Here is a 12,570-nt window from a genome sequence, read left to right as displayed (position 1 = left end):
ACTGGCCTCAGGCAGCACTCTTGAGTAGACCATGTTCAACTCTCTCTACCTGTGTTCTGATCGTCACAGCAGCTCCCGCATCCCCACCACATCCTCAGCAGTACTCCCCAAGGAAGCTAGACTGCAGGCAGCCCCAAGGCTTCACCGCACAAGCAGGTAGGGCTCACGCACTGTTTGCTTGGCCTCTGGGCTGCCTGGCCCAGGTGGGGCTCAGGGCCCAGCCACCCCCCGAAACTGCACCTCTCTGGATGACTCGTTTGTGAGGACAGCAACCAACACGACTTGTTGAAAACGGATCGGGATCCGACAAGCGCTGAGAGCTACAACCACAGTGGGAAGAGAGCACAGCCAAAGCTCCTTCTCCCTCCACAGTTGCTTCTCAACTGAAGTCTGTTGTCCTGGCTGCTGCCAGCCAATCAGAACACATTCCGCAGTTGCCTGGTTACAAGGGACCAATCAGACCCAGAGTTCCACCATGCTGGAACCACAAAGAAGTCAGGGATTTAATTTACAACCCCTTCCCCTAGACTTGGGTTTACATTCATTGCATGCATCCTGGAGCTCTCCACTCCTGAGGGAAGTGCAAGCAGGCCAGTGTCATTAGCTCCTGGGTTTCACCAGGTCTGACAGCCGACTCACTGATGCATTGCTCTCTGGACTTAGTTACACCTTCATTGTTGACCATTTTTGTAACTAAATTCTCCTTCTCCATCTACATGTTAGCTTTTGCCTGCACCTTGCCCTGGTCCTACTCTCAATACAGAGCTATGACTGTGTGTCTTAAATGGGACTCAAGGGAACATCACCCCTCTCCTTCCTCACAAGTAAAATAGGAACCAATCCATCCATCCAGCTCAGCAACACAGGGCTTCACCAGTTTGCTTTCCTACCTCTGGTTTTCCCTCTCATGGCAGGATTTCCTGATTTTCCTCCCCCCACCCCAATAACAATGGTTAAAACTCAACTGTCACATACACAATTGAGAACCTCAAAGAGGGGTACCACAATCCTAATTTGATGAAGATGATGGTAATGATAGTTAACATTTGCCCAACCCCATTTCAAGAGAGGTATTCATTTTAATGTCCAAAAAGAACCCTCAGTTTACAGATTTTACCAAAGAAGTTGAGACACAGCAATAAAGCCACACTTTCAAGTTCACACAATTATTCAAAGACAAGGCCACATCCCTTGGATCCCCACAGACACTTCCTCATGTTTATCAGAAAATAATGGCAGGAGTAAAACATGGGAGGTAGTGACATTATGTCAGGAAATTGTTAAGGAAGAACAATTTTTTGTTGTTGTAAATTTTAAAATATATTTTCCTTCATTCAACATTAAGTCTCCTCAATGTGCCAGACACTGTATGTGTGAAACACTTGTGCCCTCACTGAGGCCGGAGGGAGGACACGTTTTTCATGGACCCAAAGAGAGAACCAATTCCACAGGAATTGTCCTATGCAGTTGGATATTAGCTCCCTTCCAGGAGCACTTTCTTGAGCTTAAAAGCTCACCCGACCTTACAGGGGCTGACTGGCATGAGTGAGCGCCCTGTGTCTCAAGGAAACCAAGTAGATCTGAGATTGTCATTGGTCAAGGAGACTGCAGAGGCTGATGGGGGTGTTGGGGCTGAATCCGTCTGGGCTGTCTCTGAGCATGACCAATTTTCTTTGTCCTCATCCCCTGACGGCTGTTTCACAAGGATTTTTGCCTCCATCTCACCTTGGTCCATTGGAGTTTCCTCTGTGGGCACAGGAAGGTTCAGCCCAGCCTTTGCTATGTCTTCTCTAAAGAAACTTGAGCAGCAGAACTAGCTACTTTGCTATCTGCCCCTGGGTTCCCGTGGATGCATGGGGAGTAGTGGTTAGGAGGAGCTCAGTCCAAGCCACAGTGAGGAGGGTCCTGGGCAGGGACACTCAGCCTGTCCCTTCTCTATGTGACCTTCAGACCATACTCTGTATAATTCCTGGTGCATTTTCTGATTTTGACTTGGACTTGAAGGACTCCTGGGCTACGTTCCCTGCATTTACAGTCCAGCTGGCCCTGGTTCAGTCATCTCTAGGCTGGGTCACAGTGGGTTTCCCTGGGCCTGGGGTAAAAAAAGAGCAGAAGACGGCCTGAACCAAGAGACATATGAAAGCATGCTGAAAGTCACTAATTATCTGAGAGATGCAAATCAAAACAACAATGCAGTACCCCCTCACACCTGTCAGAATGGCTATCATCAACAAATCAACAAATGACAAATGCTGGTGAGGATGGGGAGAAAAAGGAACCCTCGTGCACTGCTGGTGTAAATGCAGACTGGTGCAGCCACTATGGAAAACAGTATGGAGTTTCCTCACAAAACCAAAAATGGAAATCTCATTTGACCCAGTGATCCCACTTCTAGGAATATATCCCAAGAAAACAGAAATACCAATCAGAAAAGATATATGCACCCCTATGTTCATAGCAGCACAATTTACAATAGCTAAGATTTGGAAACAGCCTAAGTGCCCATCAGCAGATGAGTGGATTAAAAAACAGTGGTACATCTACATAATGGAATACTACTCTGCAGTAAAAAGGAAGAAATTCTTACCATTTGCAACAGCGTGGATGGAACTGGAGAGCATTATGCTAAGTGAAATAAGTCAGTCAGAGAAAGATAAATATCATATGATCTCACTCATTTATGGAATATCATGAACAACATAAAGTGATGAAGAAAAACTGATCCAGAGACAGAGAAGCATCGATCAGACTGTTGAACCTCAGAGGGAAGGTAGGGGAGTGGAGGGGTAAGTGGGAGAGATCAACCAAAGAACTTGTATGCATGCATATAAGCCTAACCAATGGACACTGACAACAGGGGGTGAGGGTATGAGCAGGGGGGTCAGGAGGGTAATGGGGGGATAAGGACACATATGTAATACTTTAATAAATAAAGAAATAAAAAATAAAAAAGACAGCCTGAAATATGAACTCCAGAATCCAGGGAGGCCCCTGTGGTCCCATTCTGTAGCTGAGGTGAGGTGCTGGGGCCAAGGTGGAGGCCTCACTGTGGAAGAAAGGGCCCTGTAGGTTGTCTGTACCCCACCCCAGCCCCATTCTAGACCAAACAACTGAGCTAACTATTCACCCCAGGCCTTCAGCACTCATTCAGTTTCCTGCAGGGTGAGAACCAAATCATCTTCCTAGTCACCTGACTTCTGTTGCTCAAATCTGAGAGGCTTTTCCATGTAATATAGGACACAAGGATGAGCACAGAGAGGGAGACCCCCACCTTGGCCTGACTCAGAAGCAACTTGTTGGAAGTGGGTTAAGAATGGTGGTCTGGACCCCTCCAGGGTCAGTTCCAGGTCTTGGAGGAGAGCCCAGGAGTACACTAAGGGGGCAGGACTTTTAGTTTCTTAGCTATGCAGCGCTTTCCCGAGCAGGCATCAGAGGCTGAGCTAAACTTGGCCTGGAACGTGCTGGAGCCAGACACTGAGTGAATGACTCACAGCACAGGGCCAAGATTAGGGAGCACAGAGAGGCACATAGAGGGATAGATGGAGACCCTGGCTAGGTCAGCGCTTGTGTCCTATAGCTGCTGGCCTTTCTCATGTCCCAGCTCTTGGTCTGCAGTGGGGCTCCAGCAGGCCCGAGGGCCTGGGCAGGGGAACTGGGCCAGCTGTGCCTCTGCACCTCTGGGTACACAGAGCTCCCAGTGCAGACCGCCTCTCCAGAGACCTAGCTTCCACAAGCTGGCATGGGGTTGGGGCCTGGCCAAGCAAAGGGCCCTCTCCTCTTGAAATGCATAGACTGGACAGTACACACTGGGGCTCTGTGCAGGGCCAGCACGGCCAAGGGTAAACCTGAGGAGGGCAGTGGAGGATTTAGAAAAGACAGACAAAGAGAATACAGCTGGGGCTCGGTGGATCTTCCATGCCTGGATGAGGCCACAGAAAGACGCTGCCTGTAAGCTTAGCCTTTATTTTATAGTCAGAGACAAACAAGGTTGTGGTCAACATAGTTACAATGTTCTTGTGAATTTTACTTGTTTTGTCAGCACTTGCTGCATCTCCCACAGCCCCTTAGCTACCTAGGAACGATCAGGGAGTGTCATAAGGTCAAGCTTAATTATGCTAACAGGGCTCTGCCCTCTAAGCTGGGACTTGTTTGTGGCTGTGCCACAGGTCAATTCGAGGCTTAACCCTATAGCCGCTCCCTACAGGGATCAGTGTGTTTTTACCCCTCAATTCCTTGGGAGCCCTGGAGTTAGGGACTCCCTTATTTGCTGCCCACCACCATGCTTCCTACATGGTGGGCCTGCAGTGCTCTGCTTGTTCTTCCGAACATGGCCCTTTCCCAAAGGGGTTCCCCTTACTCCTGGGTCTCCTGCTGCACCACCTGCCTGCTGGACAGGTGGGGAATTGGCAATTCTGGGGTCCAATGGCCCTGCTGTCTTGCCGGGTTTTGTGTGTGCTGTGTGAAATTGAGCCATGATTGTTGTTGGGAGGTCAGGAGATGGGACTGACCCTCAGGCTGACTGGTTGTGAGGACTGGCTGTGACTACAGTGGATGGGCTGTTGTGGGAGGGCTAACACCAAGGAGTGGGATTCACCTTCGTGGGGCTCTGGTGCCAGCCTAGTCCACCCTTGTATGTGTCACTCTGGCACTAAATGGCTGGTGCTCTGGAGTGCTCTAAGCTGGCTACCAGGTGTGTTGCTATTTGGGCCTCTTGGGAAGGCCTCTGGTGAAAGCCAAGTTCAGCGGATTCCTGTACTGGGTCTGGGGCTACATGGTGGGAGCTAAAAAGCAATCTACAGTTGGTAGCTGCCTGTGCTGTGCTTGGATTTGCTTGGGCGAGGCTCTGCTGCAAATCGATGCCAGCTGCCACTTGTGCCCCAAGCTTGGGACCACTTAGCAGGACATACAGTGCACTCTGAGGCCAGAGGCTGCTTGTTTGGGCTTTATTACCTTTCAGAGGTTTTAGGAAAGCCCACAGCACAGGCAGAGGCCAGCTGTGTGTGAGGAAGAGCTGGCGAAGGAGGTTCTGGCCTGTGTGAGTTACATGGAGCCCAGTCTCATGGAATCACCAGGTGAGGCAAGTGGTGTTACCAGGTTGATGGAAACTCAGACTTGGCACTGCCTGTGCCTGCAGGCAGGGTGGGGAGAGAGCTCAACAAAGAAACCATGGCCTCCACCAGCACTTCTGTCCCAGACAGAGCCGTCCGTCCAGCCTTCACTCTGAAGCCAGACAATTCAGTTCCTCCCTGTTTGTCCCTGATGCTCTTGTCAATTTCCTGTCCCCTTGGTGCTGCTTAAAGCAGGGGTTGGGAGCCAGTGAGACTGTGCTCTGGCCCTTTAAGAGGACACCTGAGTCTCTAGCAGCCTCCACCTCATCCATACAGAATCTCCATTGATTTTCACAGCAGGATATTGTGGGGACTCCTCTTCCTGGCACTGGTGCTCCCCGATGGGAAGCCTATTGTGGGGCTGGGACCCATCACTCAACAAGAAAGACCTCCGAAGCAGATTCCTCAGCACCACATGTGGCTGTGGGACCAGCCCTGTTCATGTCCCTGCCCGTCCTACCAGTATCCACATGGCTTCTTCTGCATTTCCTTAGTTACAGGACTTCTGTTCAGGAAGTCTTCAGGATCTTTCAAGGGTGGTTGTTCCATAATATAAGTGTAATTTTGATGTTATGGGAGGAGGCAAGCACAATGTATACTCTGCCATCTTGAACACAAATCTCCTTACCTACTATTCTCTGACAGGTTTGTCAGTTTCTGAGAGTGATGTGTTACACAATAACTGAGTACCTATGGCATTTCTATATTCCCTAACATTAGGTACTTTTCATTGAACCTTTCTCCTCTTTGTTTCATCTAACTAACCATCTTGAATTTTGGTAGAATGTGTATTTAAGATTTTTTTTCAAATGAATACTAATTTTTATATATTTTGTTTCTATCCTTCTCATGACCACTGTTATGATTTTCTGGGTTCACATTTCTTATTCCTGATGCACATTCTTTATTGGTTCTCTCAACAAAGGCCTAAGGGAGGTCCACTTTGAGACTGTCTATATGTTAGAAAATGTCTTTATCTCTTTCTTTGATGGGTAGCTTGGGTAGGTGTTTAGTTTTTAGCAATTATTTTTCCTTCCTTACTATTTAATATTTCTTAGCCTCCATATATTTATGGGAACAACATGGAATTAAAGCCCCAAGGATGGTAGTATAACTGAGACAATGCATTCTGAACTTGTCAATCATGTTGCTTGGCAGATATGAAGTTGTCAATAATGGTAGCTCTTATTATCATTATTATAATTTATAGAAGTACATTCTCAGAGGATGACTGCTATAAGACTGAGGAGCAGAAGTTCACACCAAAACATACATACATACATACATACATACATACATCAATGGAATGGTTGGCATTAGTTGGGAATTAAATTTTAGCCCTTTGGTATCTTCAGCTGCAGTCATCTACAAAAGGTTTAGAGATCATACAATCTGTTTGTACAAAAGCAGAACAGGATGACACAGTTGGCCTCATGCCTGCAATGCTTTGAGCTGCTTATTTGGGGGGTGGGGGACTCCTGCTATATCTTTCTTGTTGAATTCTGTGCATAGAAATATGAAAAAAGACTCATTCTCTCATATTTCCCCCGAGTTTTATTCACCTGTACATCCAAAGTAGACACCATCTTTCTACTACTAGAGTGTTACTCTAAATTCAGTCTTCCTAGAAATCTAGTCATCTCAGGTTCCAATTCCCAGGGCTGAATGCAGAGTCATGTCTAAGCCATTCCTTCCATCCTGGCTTATTTTCCATCTTGGAGAACCATGGGGAAAGGGGTTCCAGAGTGGCAGGTTGATCTGGAAGTCCTGGTGAGTCTGAACTTCAGAGAATGAAGTGGAGCAAAGGGCACTTGAGATGCCTGGGCTTTGGGGGTGGGGAAATGGAGGCACAGAGGTAAGTGTGGTTGCTGACACAGGTCAGGGGAGGTGTGCTGCAAAGTTTCCTAAGAAGGGAAACCTCACGCTGAAGAGCATGCAGTTTTATACTGCGGCAATTTCTGCTCCAGTTTAGCCAACTGTGGAGTTCCTGAGAGATAAAGGGATATGAACCCACAAGACAAGCCGGAGCTAGCAGTTGCCTTCAGGACTTAATGAAGGGGAAGAATTTTATGTAGTTTCCTGTGAACCAGACAGGGGCCATGTTAAGAAGGGCCCAGAGAATGTGACAGATCAGTGTGGTTGACTTCTGGTCCAGCCAAGCTCCTTTGGGCCCTGGATGGGAACAGGGGCCTCAGGCAGATCTAGTCATTGCAGCTTCCTCAGGTCTGGGTGTGGCAGGTACCGGGCATCATTGCTGAATCTCAAAATCTTCCTCCTTCTTCCGCAGGCACACGGTGACCTGTGAAGGTGAGGACGGGGACTCAGAATGGACTGTCTGGCTGTCCAAGTATGAGAGAATACTAGGGAAGAAGATGGACACAGCCACAGAGAGCAGATGTGTACCTCTGCTTTAAACTTTTAAAAAAAATTGATTTCAGGGAGAGGGAGAGAGATAGAGTGATAGAAACATCAATGATGAGAGAGAATCATTGATCTGCTGCCTCATGCACAACCCCTACTGGGAACTGAGCCTGCAAGTGAGGAATGTGCCCTGACAGGATTCAAACCATGACCTCCTGGTTCATAGGTCGAAGCTCAACCATTAAGCCACACCAGCCAGGCTTCCTCTCCTTTTTAAATTTAATTTTCTCCATCAGTCTTTTTACCCTTTCCCTTTCTCCTCTTTTAACTCTTTCTGTCTTTCTCTCTCCCTTTTCACTCTCATTTGTTCTACCATTTTCCCTCTAGTATCCATTTATAATCCTCCTTCTTCCCTTTCTCTTAATCCTAACACTGTAGCATAATTGTTATAATTGATATACAATAAACTGCATACCTTTAATGTGAATGATGTGATAATTTCAATTATAACTTATTGAATTGTCACCACAATCAAGGTAAGGAATGCCCATCACCCCAAAAGTGTCCTCAGGCTCCTGTGTAATTCCTCCTCACCTGCCATTTGCAGACACATTCTTATTCCCAGGCGACTGGTGACCTGATTTCTGTCCCTATAGAATAGCTAGTATTTTGTAAAGGTTGTTTATACATGGGATCATACAGTCTATTCTTTGCCTAACTTCTCTCACTCAGCATAGTTTGAGATTTACATGCCATTGCGCGTATTATGAATTCTTTCCTTGTTATTGCTGAGGAAGATCACATGGTGGGATGGGTCACGGTTTGCTTATCCTTCACCTGTTGGTGGACATCTTGGTTATTTTCCATTTGGGGACTAGAACATACAAATCTCTCATGGGCATCTGTGTATAAGTCTCTTTGCCTAGATGTATGTTTTATTTCCCTTGGATAAATTGCTAAGAGTGGAATGGCTGTAGGTGTATGTAACTTACAGAAGTGACAGCACTAAGCTACTTTTTATAAGCACTACATGGGCACAAGCCATTCTCACATGTAGTGGTAACTCTACCACCATGATAAACTCAAGACTTTCAGGTACACTTTCCCAAGGACTGCTGTTGTTAAGAAAAGAAATACGCAAGCCACACACAGACTGGGAAAATATTTGCATAATATGTGTCTATCAGAGGACTTGTATTTCTAATATAGTCATACAGCAAGTAACACAAGGTTATGACCTGAGAAAGGTGCCCTTAGGGGATTGCCCATACAGCATGTTACTTTATAAAACAACACACAATTAAATCAAGCACAAGCAAAATGGTGAAATCAAGACATGTAGTAAACATGGATGTATGAGGCTGCTGCGGGTGTAACACACCATACTGCTTTACAGCCAACATTTTTATAAGTAGAAAAGTTCACTCTAAAATAGTAATAAGGTTCTGGCTGGTTTGGCTCAGTGGATCGAGTGTCAGCCTGCAGACTGAAGGGTCCCAGGTTAGATTCCAGTCAAGAGCATGTATCTTGGTTGCGGGCACATCCCCAGGAGGGGGTGTGCAGGAGGCAGCTGATCGATGTTTCTCACTCATCGATATTTCTAACTCTCTATCCCTCACCCTTCCTCTCTGTAAAAAAAAAAAAATCAATAAAATATATTAAAAAATAAAAATAAAATAGTTATAAAAAGTATGGTATAGTAATACCTGACCAGTAACATAGTCCTTTATTAGCATTATCAAGTATTATGGCCTGTACACAATTTATACTTTGATGCAATTGGAAACGCAGGAGGTGTGTTTGCCTCAAACGCTTGAGTAATGTGCTTTGCCAGAACCTTATTAAGGCTATGATGTCACTAGGTGGTAGGAATGTTTCAGCTCTATTATAATCTTATGGGGCCACCGTCATATATGTGGCCCATCCTTGACCAAAATGTTGCTATGCAATGCATAACTGTGTATAAAACACTCTTACAACCCAATAGCAAGAAGACCAGCATCATTTCCTCGCTTACCAGGAAACAGCAGATCAGGCACATGGTGATTACCAAGAGTCCCGCCAAGCAGAGGAGGATGACGGCCCAAAAAGGGAAATCTGGGGGGACAAGTGCTGGGCTGAGCCACCATCTCTCATTCCCCAGGGATCTTGCTTTCTCCCCCCTGTGCCTCAAAGTCCGTGACATGGGTTGGCCAACTGTCGTTATCACACAAGCTCCTGTGTGCCGGTTTCTCTGGGATGAGGCACAGCATCAAGACATTCCCTCCCCACCCTGGGGGCTGCCTTAAGGCTTAAAGAATCCCAGTCAGGGTCTCAGGTCCACTTGGAGAATAGCCTGGAAGGAACTGGGGTTGAATGGGGCTGGTAAGTCTGGGTTTCCAAGACCCACGAACCAGGAGCTCTGAAGTCTGACAACAAGAGAAATGAATGTCCCAGCTCAAGAAGAGAGAGCCAAGTACTTGCCCTCCCTCTTCCTTTTTATTCTATTCAGATTCTCAATGGATTGGAGCATGCCCACCCACATTTCTGAGGTCTTTGGCAAAACAACTTCAATGGCAACATAGTCTAGTAGTTTGAAGAACTATGTAGGGACCACTGATCTTCAAACCCCAAAATATACATAAGCCAAGCTGTGTTATAATAAAAAAATCATATTTTTCTTGGCCATTGGCTCATAACCACAGGTGGACCACTCGTGGCCAGAATGCCACCCAGGGGGCTGCCACTCAGTACTGAGGCTGAGGCCCCCATGCTTAAGAGTCAAGGTTTACACACAAAATTACAGCTAGACAAACAGGAAGGAGCAGGTACCTCTATAGCAGCATGGCTCCTATGCAAGTTTCTTCAAGTAATACTACTTCAAATCAAGAACACGATTAGTAAGACACCCCACAAGAGGTGGGCAAGAAAAGCAAACAATGCACCAACATTCAAATACCAAAACCAAAAGGTGCTCCCACCAAATCCCACACCTGGGAACTGGGTTTTTCTTAGTCCCTGAGCCGTGCCTGTTACCAGGCAGTGCCTACTGATTCCCAAGGAATCCAAAAGGATTCAAAGAACCCCAAATGGCAGGCAGTGGCTCCTGGTTGTGCACACCAGACGTTACCCAGCTCTGGAGTCCATTGACTCCCCAGACCCCTGTTTCCTTTCACCAGCGAAGCGTTTCGGGTGCCAGATGCCCTGAGAGGGAGAGCAAGACGTCCATGAGTTGAAGAGCTCTTGGCAGCTGCTAGGAAGTTCCTGCAACTCCTGCCATGGAGTCAGCCTGCCACAGCCCTCTGGGACCCAGGCTGGGCCCACCGTGACTTACCAAGGTCCTGGCCCGATTCCCATATCACCTACTTTACCAGTTTTAACCATAACCCAAGTTCAGGAGCCTGGGGCCGCGAAAGCCAAACTCATGAGACAGATGTTGGTAAAAAAGGAACGTGGTATATTCAAGTGCAGACAATTAAGAAGATGGGGAGGCTCTTGTCACAAAGTCCATCTCAACATCTCAGTGCAGGCTGGGCTTTTCATGGGGAAGGAGAGGGAAAGCAAACAAAGATATCAAGGGGAGGGGACGGAAAAGTTCTCTGCATGAGTCCTGCACAGTCCATCCAACACATCTGGAAACTGGTCAAGCGATGGTCTTGCGTGTGTTCTCCTGGTCTCCGTCCTCCTGGTTTCGGTCCTTCTGGTCTTAGTCCTCCTGGTCTCGGTCCTCCTGGTCTTCGTCATCCTGGTTCTGCGGTGGAAGGCCAGCAAAACTCCTGGAACTGGGATGATTGAAGGTCGGCATCTGTATCTTCTGAAGTTAGTTCCTAGGATTTTTTTTCATCCTCACCCACAGGTATGTTTTCCATTGATTATTATAGAGAGCGCAATGGAAGGAAGGAGGGGGAGAGAAAAAAAATCAAGATTAGAGGGACACATATATTGCCTCCTGCACGCACCCCAACCGGGGCAGGGTTCAAATCTGCAACCCTGTCACGTGCCTTGACCGGGAAACGAATCCGTGACACTTGGGTACAAGTGTGGACTCTCTAACCACTGACCAGAACCAGCCAGGGCAGTTCCTAGGAATCTTACACAAGCATGCTGTTAGTCTACAAGCTACGTATTAGCCAGAGTCAGCCTTTATAGAAACAATGCCAAAAGGATGGCGATACATGTGGGAAATTCAGTAGTGGTGGAGGTGAGACATGAAGGAAATGGAATAAGAGGGCTAGACCCACCTATTGGGCAAAGACGAGGAACATTTGGAAAGAAACACTGAATCGAGATCCTTGGTGAAAAGGGAAACTTGCATGAAGAAAGGTCTCAGATCAGTGCCAGCCTGGATGCTCCAGGTGTGCCCAGTGGACACCTGAGGGCCTGTAGTTCTGGGCAGCTTCTGCTGTAAATGAGCAATAACTCCCCACCCTTCCCTTAGAAAACGCTCTTAAAGCCAATGAGGTGACAAATGACAAAGAGCTTACAAAAGTCTTGATGATGTCTTACACAGTCAGAAACAGTTTTGATTTTGAAAGATAATTCCCACCATTACCCTGTTTAGGGGTCATATAACTGAGGGAACCTCGTCTCAGGGATGTAGATAGAAATCAGAACCTACCAATGAACTGCCCCTGGGCTGAGCCTACTTGTCCCCAACCCTCCGCACTTCACATCTTTCCTCGATACGGAGAGCATGGGCGCCAGAGCCAGAGCTCTCAGGAGCAAGAGCGCCACTGGCCCGGAGAGGGGCACAGGCGGGGATGCCCACAAGGTAGGCGGCAGTTTTCCTTATTGGGCTGTTGGCGGAGGAGTAGGAATGGACTTGCCATGAGGGAAGAGATCCAATTCATTTTACTCTAAGGTAACTAGGCAACCATTTCAGGTACGTGAGAAATTCTGTATTTGAAGAAACTATACTTTGGAATTAATGAAAATGAAAAATTAGGAAAAGACACATAAAGTAAATGTCATTTTCTGCTTGTTATAAAGCACAGGGATTACTTTTAAAGATGAATTTGATAATAACTGTGTGGAGGGTGCCTTCCGATGACACCTAAGAGGGTGATGATGACAGTCCAGAGTAACTTCCTAGCTTTTTTTCCCCAACCTCAACACACATGAA

The 12,570-nt window shown here is 46.9% G+C and overlaps 1 protein-coding gene across 1 annotated transcript in view; it reads right to left on the bottom strand.

Annotated features, from left to right (window-relative positions):
- The window catches only part of LOC111823177 (cyclin-Y-like protein 1), a gene marked incomplete at its 3' end in the record, with an annotated part of 35,080 nt that overhangs the window by 217 nt on the left and 22,293 nt on the right, over window positions 1-12,570 (bottom strand). The gene's annotated exons all lie outside the window — the stretch shown is intronic.

The sequence above is a fragment of the Myotis lucifugus genome, unplaced genomic scaffold (assembly GCF_000147115.1).
Source record: "Myotis lucifugus unplaced genomic scaffold, Myoluc2.0 scaffold_414, whole genome shotgun sequence".
Classification (NCBI taxonomy): domain Eukaryota; kingdom Metazoa; phylum Chordata; class Mammalia; order Chiroptera; family Vespertilionidae; genus Myotis; species Myotis lucifugus.
The sequence above is the reverse complement of the archived record's forward strand: the minus strand, read 5'-3'. Positions and strand labels throughout refer to the sequence as shown.